The 9,728-nt window shown below is 37.1% G+C and overlaps 1 non-coding gene across 1 annotated transcript; it reads left to right on the forward strand.

The window, feature by feature from the left end:
- The first annotated feature begins 2,237 nt into the window (after positions 1 to 2,237).
- LOC115803037 (U6 spliceosomal RNA) lies at positions 2,238 to 2,344 on the forward strand. The gene has a single exon (XR_004023665.1). It is a non-coding gene; the product is annotated as a U6 spliceosomal RNA (small nuclear RNA).
- The last annotated feature ends 7,384 nt before the right edge of the window (positions 2,345 to 9,728 follow it).

The following is a 9,728-nucleotide window of genomic DNA, read 5'->3' on the forward strand; positions in this document are numbered from 1 at the left end:
ATTCAACAGACTGAAATATCTTAAAAAAAAATCAGTAGAAGGAACGTTGAGTGTATTCATCATGGAAGTGTATCTCCACCATAGTTCATCTTTCAAACCCCTCTATGTGATAACCACGTCACATCTAGTGTTTTATAAATTGGGTGATTCTCAAAAATCCATTTTAGTGGGTATATGTCATTTAGTGAGCATAAGGACGGCCATTTATAGCTTTTAGGTCTCTCGGAGATTTTTAATTATGACAGGATGGGTAGGCATGCAGTGCAATGCCAAAACCCAGCCATACATTACTTGTACTTAAGAAGCAGGGGAGTTTGGAGCTGAGTACTTTAGCTGATAAAACACGCATTTTTCACCTACCAGACCTCAGCTCCACTTGGCTCTGATTTCTTAAGTAAATTAATTTTGTTCTATCAATGATGCTACCATTAGCTGATAATCCAAGAGGCATGCCATGCATATTTCACCCTTCGCTGGCTCCTTACTGTTTCTGAACATCGGCTGAATATAAAAAGGAGAAATGTTGGATGTGCTTGGAGACCCACTGCCTTCAGCTTTCGCTCAGAAATTGTACAAGTTTGGTGAATGTGCCAGCAGTTTTGAGCAGGACCTGGGAGGTAGTTGGAGTGATTATTCTAATTTGTGTAAGGGAAAAAGATATTAGCAGACTTAACTAAAGTGTCCCATGTTCACTGAATTGAGAATGAATTTGTGTTTCTAATATTAACTTTGTGAGGATGCCAATTACTTGTGGAGTTCTAGTGTTCTGTGTTTGTCTCCCACTCGGGCCTGGAAAGCCCTTCAGGTTAGGATGAAAGCCTAACACCTAGTGCAGTGTTTAGCATGTAGTTTCTGCTTAAAAGGGGCGGGGTGGGGTGGGCAGGGGGCGGGGCTTGAGGTGGGAACAGAGGTCTCATGTTTATGAGGACCAGATTAACCCCCTAAGAACATTATCAAAGAGGATTTGGGAATTAGTGATCAAACAACAGAATACAAGAATTAAGACTCTGAAAAGATAATACAAGAAGCTTTCCAGGAGTACCTCAGATAGACAAGAAGCTCGTGCAGAAAGAAGAAATAATCAGATGTCTGTGCTTTTTTCCTGGGCTGCTGACTGAGTGGGAGGCCGAGAGTGCAGGGCACATTCAGGTGGGTGCTTTTAGGGTCTACTCAAATATCCCACAACTCAGCCTGGGGAAAACATAACAAGTTCTTTGAATGTGGGAAATTAGGAAACTAAAAGAATAAGATCACCCTTCCAGGCATCATCATCAGGGAGGGAGAACCCAGCTGTGAAGGCTTTGGGACCTTTGATAACAGGCTGTAAGGACAGAGAAAGCCCCGTGGTCTACCCCAGTGACACACCCTCGCTACAGGGCTGGCCTTGCAAGGCCAGCAAGGCATTCCCAATCACAGGCTACACTTGGGCTTGATCAGGAAACAGTGTGACTCACCAGGAGGGGCTATACTGGCTGAATGTGACATTAACCACCCATCATGGCCAACAGTGGTTGAGTGAAGAGAAGTTCCATGGGCAGCAGCAGGGAGAACGCGTGAGCCACTTGGATTCTATCTAGAAATAGGGATGGCCTTTCAGGGGAACGTCCAGTGATGCTTCTGGCCTCCAACCTGTTCAGGGCCACTTTTTTCATCTTAAATGATTGAAAGTCAGGAGGCATCTTTAGGAGCAACATAATGATACAATCATGTTTTAGAAGTTTTAAATATTATTAGTAATTCTAATCACTTTATGTCAAAATATGTACAGCTTTGGGCTTCCCTGGTGGCGCAGTGGTTGAGAGTCCACCTGCCGATGCAGGGGACACGGGTTCGTGCCCCGGTCCGGGAAGATCCCACATGCTGCGGAGCGGCTGGGCCCGTGAGCCACGGCCGCTGAGCCTGCACGTCCAGAGCCTGTGCTCCGCAACGGGAGAGGCCACAACAGTGAGAGGCCCGTGTACCGCAAAATAAAAAAAAAATTTAAAAAAAAGTACAGCTTTACTGAGTAGAGATATATAACCAGTCATAATTCGCATCTGGTCAGACACAGGTTTTAGAAGAGTGGTGTGACCATAATAGAAAGCATTCTGTTTTGACTTGATTGTAAGAGACAACTTTTAGGAGGTCAGAGAGAAGAGATGGAAAAGGGATGTTTAATTCCTGAAAACTTTTCTGTCCTATTTGAGACCGTGAATACTAGCAAAAGGGGGAAAAAAAAAAAAAAACTAGTAAAAGTCGTGCTCACTTCGGCAGCACATATACTAAAATTGGAATGATACAGAGAAGATTAGTATGGCCCCTGTGCAAGGGTGACACACAAATTCGTAAAGGGTTCCATGTGCTTTTGGATTGGGAGTTTGGGGTTCGTAGATGCCAACTGTCACATATAGAGTGGATGGACAACAAGGTCCTACTGTATAGCACAGGGAACTATATTCAATATCCTGGGAAAAACCATAATGGAAAAGAATATAAAAAAGAATGTATGTATACGTATAACTGAGTCACTTCGCTGTACAGCAGAAATTAACACAATATTGTAAATCAATTATACTTCAATTAAAATAAATAATAATAAATAAAAGAAAGAAAATAAATAAAAAGAAAAACGTTGATATTGATTACATATTGAAATGAAAATGCTTGGGATATATTGGGCTAAATAAAATATATTAACAAAGTAAAAAAAAAAACTAGTAAAAGTCACTCTGCTAAAGAATGTAATTCACCTAAATCACAGCATTCCATATTCTGAACCCTTTTTAAACACACGGTTTGCAAATAATTAATAACCTGGAAACTGTGACAGATTGTGGATTTTGAAAACAGAAAACCCCTTTTTAAACAAAAAAAAAATTCTTGAGTATTTCTCTATGTACCGTTCATATTATGTTTTCCTATCTATCCTGTCCCTGGTTGACTTGAATTGGGTGGCAAAAGGAGTTTTGATTATGTTAGATTTCTGCCCTAAGGTTAATGAGTAATGTTTGTGATCTGAAACAGGTATATCACATTGATAGTGTCAGGAATGCCCCCCGCTGTGCAAAGAAGGTGTCAAAATGCCAATAACCAAGTGTGTGGGGAAGGTGATAGGGACTATATCTGGCTACTTGGTGGGCAGATCATAAAGTCTTAATTAAGTGGCACTTGGGCTCGGACAGCATCATAATTCGTCCACGTGTCTTTTCCTCTGCACCACCAAACCCCATCAACTCACAGCCTGCGGCTTTAAACGTTTCCCTGAGCAAATCTCAAGGTATTTCTTTCTGACTTCCCTGTAAATAGGTGGTGAAGAGAGAAGTCTCCTTTGCTTTCAAAGGTCTATATTAAAACTCCAATGCAGCTCATCCATTTTCATCTTCTTAAAAATAAATTTCACCTATGAATTGAATATCTTTAAAAATGACATGCCCTTTAGATGCACTGAATCACGAGCTTGCATTTAAACCTCCGGAAGAAGCTCTGAATCACGATGGCCTTCAGAAGGAGCTCATAGAATTTCTAATCCAGTTACCTTCTTGGCAGCTGCAAAGACTGCCCTGCTTGTCTGGTTTTAAAGTGGATTTAAATATTCTATGTGACTTTTTTTTTTTTTTCCAAATTAACTTTCATGATATTTTACAAAAATATTTCCTTCTTTCTCTCGTTCAATATTTATTTAGTGCTTACTACGTGTCAGGCAGAATTTTAGGGTTTGAGTTACTATAGTGAAAAGAACAGATGTGTTTGAAAAGTCTGTTTTTGCAGAATGCACTAATGGATTTTCGCTAGTTTTATGCACAGACTGTTTCCGTACCACTGGGATTCAGTGCGATCAGGAGATCACTGTGATCTTTTGTGAGAGGACAGCCATGACAATGAATCGCATTATTCTTGTCCAGCCACTGGGCATAGTGCTTCTTTTTTTGTTGTTTTTGTTTTTGTTTTTTGCGGTACACGGTCCTCTCACTGTTGTGGCCTCTCCCGTTGCGGAGCACTGGCTCAGCGGCCATGGCTCACGGGCCCATCCGCTCCGCAGCATATGGGATCTTCCCGGACCGGGGCACGAACCCGTGTCCCCTGCATCGGCAGGCGGACTCTCAACCACTGCGCCACCAGGGAAGCCCTGGATGAATGATTTTTGACAGCAGTACCATCTCTTTGAATAGTTCGGTAAAACATACTAGAAATAAATTCAAGCAAGTTCATGAAATTGCCTAAAGAGCTAGAAGAGGGTATAAAGTATAATGCTTTTATTACTGTGTGTGTGAGTTAGAATCCAATAACATTAGTGACTGAAACCACGTAATCAGACAGGTGTATTTGATGAGTGAGTATTTTATTGGGGGGTTTCTGGAGCTTATCAAATAGATTTAGAACCTTTAATAACTTTTTCCACATACATATAATCTGGTATAAAACATGTACAAAATATTCTCTCAGGAAAGTAACTGCCAGTTTGTCTTGCTTCCTATTCTGGATTTTCAGTTTTCACCTGGACTACAATTTCAGAGTAGCTATCTTACTGAAAATAAAATTCTGTATCAGTTGAAATCCATGTATTCACAATATAGAAAGCTGAGATACCGATGCAGTAAAAATGGCGACGTCGTTTTTAAAAACATCGTGGCACATCATTTATTTCCCTATGACAGTTTCTGTCTCTCAGGGGAATGAATCAAAGTTGTGACTTAGTTAACTAAAACAGATTATTAAGTTAGCATAAACTCAATCAGTGGGAAACCTGGCAGCTGGCACACTTATTTATGATGTGTCAAATGTAAAATCATGTTCCTACTTTGAAGTTTTGCTAGCAAGTCACATTGCTAATACCAGGAAGGAAAAAAAAAGTCTCTTCTAAAATATTTGGATGTGAAAATAACTTTACAGTTGTATTTATGAAAAGGTTTCAAGGCTTGTTGTGTAAGATATGTTGGTACAGAATTATTTGGCAACCAATTTATAAAATTAAACAATTATACATTGTAACTAAAAAACAAAGCAACTGAGAAAGGGCCATCACTGAATTGTAAGAAACAGATTTTTAGATATTATTTATGAGGCATTTCAAAATGAACAGATTCTTACCCAACTTATTTTACTTATCTATATTTTTAAATTGTCTCCCTTTTCTTTTTTAAGTACCTTGTACTTATTCTATTTTTTCATCACTGAATTATGGAAATATTTCTAAACATTACCAGATTAATGAGGCTACCAGGCTTCTTTGTGAAGGTAGATTGTGAAAGTCAATTTTTCTGGTTTAATAACAAAGGAATAATAGAAAATATGAATTCATGTTGTCTTTGGGTTCATTTAAAGTAGGAGATAAATTTTGTAAAAATGTCTATGTAGTCATAAAAATATTTTATTATACTGTATTATTCTGTTAGATGATATCTATGCCTCAGTTTCATTATACGGTAACATTTATTTTCAATAAAAACATGGACTGATTTTAACTGTTATAACTGGGAATTCAAATTTATAACTTAAAAACACTATAAAATATTTCTATGAATATCATTCCTACACTAAAATATGTATAGGTACTGCAGCTGGGTATAAAAGAAGTAGCAAAGAAAAAGTACACATTCAATGTAATTCAATGAGTACTCAGTAAGTCTCTACCATGCACCAAGAACTCATAAGAAAGCACAACATGTGGCACCTGTTATCAAGGAACTTATAATTTGTTAAAAATATAACTTATGCTTCTGTGAATAACATTTATTTATGACAGTACAATGTTTAATGCCATTGAGAGGATGGTGTATTGAAACTTTAGAAAAGAGAACTATAAAGTAAGCTTCAGTGTTTAGGAAAGTCTTCATGGACAAGGAAGGATTCAACCAGAAGGAGTAAGGATATTTTAGGTAGTACAATGAGCCAAGATGCCAAGACCAGATGAAGAAGAACTTGTTTAGGGAGTTGGTGTGAAGAGCTTTTTGCTTAAATAAGGAAAAGTCTAGGGAAGTAACGGACACTAAGCAGGGGAAGGAAATCAGGTTTTGATGCGATCTGGAGGATTTTAAATACTTTCATAACATGATAATTTCTATAATCTAGACCTAACTAGTTGGTTTCTGTCCCATAAGCCTTGGGAGACACTAAAGGACCTGAGGAATGTAGTGTTTTGGAAAGATTGATCCAACAGTAATATTTGGGATGTTTTAGTGGGAAAGATAACAGAGGCAAGAAGGCTAAAATAGTGGAAACAAGTAGTTACGACCAGGACAAAGGTGGAAAGCAGAAGTGGTGAAAAAGAAATGGTTTTTAGAGAGGTGTTTAAGAATATTTACCCTCCAATTCAAAAGATGATTGTTTTTCTAGTCCTCTTATAAAACGTTTCTTTTACTTTCTGCAGCTCTGGTAGACTCCAGATGGCTGAAGATCCTTTGCCACACCTCTCACTAAGAAGAGGTGTTTAATTCTCCACCTCTTGAATTCAGGTTGGTTGTGGTGAGACTTGCTTGAACGATAGAATATCACAAGTAGTATTCAGAGACTTTGAGACTATAGGTCATAAAGGACTTAAGACTTCTGCCCAGGCAGAACCTGGCTGCCGGAGGGGTGGCCGACATGGAGGGAACCAAGGCCTCAAATCAGAGCCCCCGCTGAGCTTTCAGCCATCAGCAGCGCCAGTTTCAGTAGCTGCTTTTTCATAGTCAGGGAAAGAATGTGGGAGAGGTAAGGTGGGCAGTTTAGGAGCTTCGCTTCACAGGCTGACTCTACTTTTGATGGAGGGCGATTACTTCTGCTTGTATATTTGGTTATTAGTATTTCTTATTTCTACCCATCGTATCTGCTATAGACATATTACTTTCATTAACTCATTCAAAACATTTCAGTTTAGTCTTAGAAATTCTTGAGACACATGGCCACAATTTCACTTCCTCTTTCCATAACAGATATTCTAATTATTTTTTACTTTGATTACATAAATTCAATGCCAAAAGCAGATTAGAAGTTGATACAGGTCATCAGAATAGAATATAAGTAATAAAAAATTCACGTCATAAGAATTTCATGTGAAGTATTGTAAACCAAAGACTTTTAATAGCCACCATTCATTGAGCCCCTGTGTTAGACTTTTTCCCCTCAAACTAGCATCACTGAATTCTCTGAAAAATAATTTAAATTGTGACTCTGTTACAATGACAATCTAAAAAAATAGCATGTGCATACACTGGGTCATGGAGATGACTACGCCGTGTCTGAGTTCTCTCATTTGGGGATGCACTTACAATCCCATTTGCACTCAGGGAAGGCCAGATAATGTCACAAAGTGCTGTAGGAATAAAAATTAACAGTATTCTGAATATAGCAAAATGGAGTGAGGATCAAATAATTATAGGATAATTGTTAATTATTTAATAATTATAATTATAGAGTAGACAGCCAAATGGACAAGTCAACCCCTAACAATTATCAAGCAAAAACCTTATTTTGTGGCTTTAGGTACCGTACTTGAGCTATAAATGGACAGATTGGGCAATTCCTGTTTGCCCAATTTGCAACAGTTCATTAGCAGTAAGTATAATGATAAATGAAGAGTAAAAATATTTCTGTCTAGGATCCGGAAATAATTGGTTTCCATATCCTTTCCATGTTGATTTCAATTACACTCTATTTCATCCTCACTTCAAGTAAACAATATAATTTTACAGAATTATCAAGAACTACCTTGTTAAAATTGAGAATGATTCTGGGTCACTACCTTTCATTTTATGATTGTTTTTGTAAGTGACAAATAGAATAGCTATTACTTTATACATTAAATAATGTATCCAGCAAACTGGCTTTTTAAAAGAACTGAGTAATTCCTACATGCTCAAAACAGTAGGAAAAGTTAAGAAAACACATCTTGTTTATTTGTTAAATTGTATGTTGTATAAGTTGTCATATGTAAGTAAAAAACTAGAAATTTTTAAAATTTAGTAACTCTACTTTTTTTCCTTATATATTAAGGCTCAGAATTTTTTCTTTTTTTCCTTTTAAAACTCCCATCCTAATGGGGTCAATTCCCTAAACACAGGTTTTATAACCATGGGAAAGTTGCATACTTCATGTAATATGTTTGTTTATGGCTCAATATGTCATTTCAGTTTTTTGGGTCTCTCCTCACACTTATAAAGGTACTAAAAGATGCCTCAGAGTAATCAGCAAATATACGACTTCATATCAACTAAAAGCACTTTTACAGAAGAGGAGAGACTGCAAGGCAACAGATTTCCTATAGCAGTACTTTCCTAAGTGTGCTAAGGTAATTAGCCTCAATAGGAGATAATTTTGGTTCACAGGGGTTGCTGTTGCTTTAATCCTTTCTGGGAAATTTGGATTTTCCATTGATAGCAGTTTTAACAGGTCACCCTGGAGCCAGAGTGAATTAAAGTGAAGAGCTACACAGTCTAAACAAACATTCCTCCCCATTATCAGAAGCCTGACAACATAATAGCATAAACTATAGTCATGTGGCCACATTGACAAGTAATGCAGGAACAATTAAAAATCAAAGAAATGCTACATTTCTTAAATCAGACTTGAGTTGGGGTAAGCATGTTTAAAATGACCACTTTCCTCCCCTCCCCTAGAAATTTTATCTTCTGTTTTAAATTGAAAAAATTATAACACTGTTTATTTGAATCATTCTTGTGATTAGTCTACCTCTCTGTTTTGTAAAATTAAGGCAGACTTTGGTAATATTGCTATGCAATTTCAGGTATTTAAACCTTGAAAATACTACGTGATTTGGCATGCTTATTTTTAAAAAATTTTCTATTTTACCAAAATTGCACAATTAAACAAATTTAGAGCTGCAGTTCCACTACATTTTACATTTTCCCCAAGGATGTTGATAGAACATGGTTTGTTTATATTTACTGTAAAATCTTTTAAAATATGTGATGGGTAATGTAGTTTACATGTTAAAAGTGAAATATTTTTCTAAGTATTTCTTTTTTGTTTTTGTAACTAGGAGATTTAAAAATAACTCATAAAATGGATAGACTTATACTTCAGTGGGCTCTAAGTGACAATATTTTGTCAATACTTTTGGTGTTCTAATATTACTTTATTACTTTTAGATGAGAGTTTTAGAGATACTAAAAATTTATCGAAATGCTTTTGCCTACAGAATGTTTGTGTTATAAAGCAGCAACAGATTTTTTTGTTGTTAAGGGAGATTGTATTAACTGTATTTCAAAAATCTTTTACTAGACTTTCTCTGTGTGTGTGTGCGTGTGTGTGTGTGTGAGATATTCATCCGCACAGGAGGAACTTACCTGCACGTGCTTTGAGCTTCATGACTACACATCCTTCCCTTTCTAAGACCGTCGGTTTCAAATATTCTGTTTCCGTCAGTATATTCAGATTTGCCCAAACTTATTATTTTTGCTCAGAAAAGGAAATAAATCAATTACCACAATATTAAAACATCCTCAAGTGAGGCTTTGTTGTTTCTTCTGCAGAAAATTCTTCAAGCAGTGGTCTGGCAAACAACTCACTTTACCCTTGATTTTATCCTGGTTTGGTGTCTCTGAAGAACAACTGACTATTGTTCTGAATTCAGGGTTTGGGGTCAAGTGATAAGTGAGCAGGAAATACCAAGGTGCACCAAAATGAATGACAGAAGGAATTCAAGTCATCTTATTTTTTAAATACCTACTGTATGCTTAAAACTGTGCAAGGTACTGTATGGGATAAAGAGAAATATCCAGCTCTGTCTTCAGAGAACAGACAAGTAGTGG

The sequence above is a fragment of the Delphinapterus leucas genome, chromosome 6 (genome assembly GCF_059928025.1).
Source record: "Delphinapterus leucas isolate spDelLeu-1000000601 "Yukka" chromosome 6, BTC_Dleu_Yukka2, whole genome shotgun sequence".
NCBI lineage: Eukaryota > Metazoa > Chordata > Mammalia > Artiodactyla > Monodontidae > Delphinapterus > Delphinapterus leucas.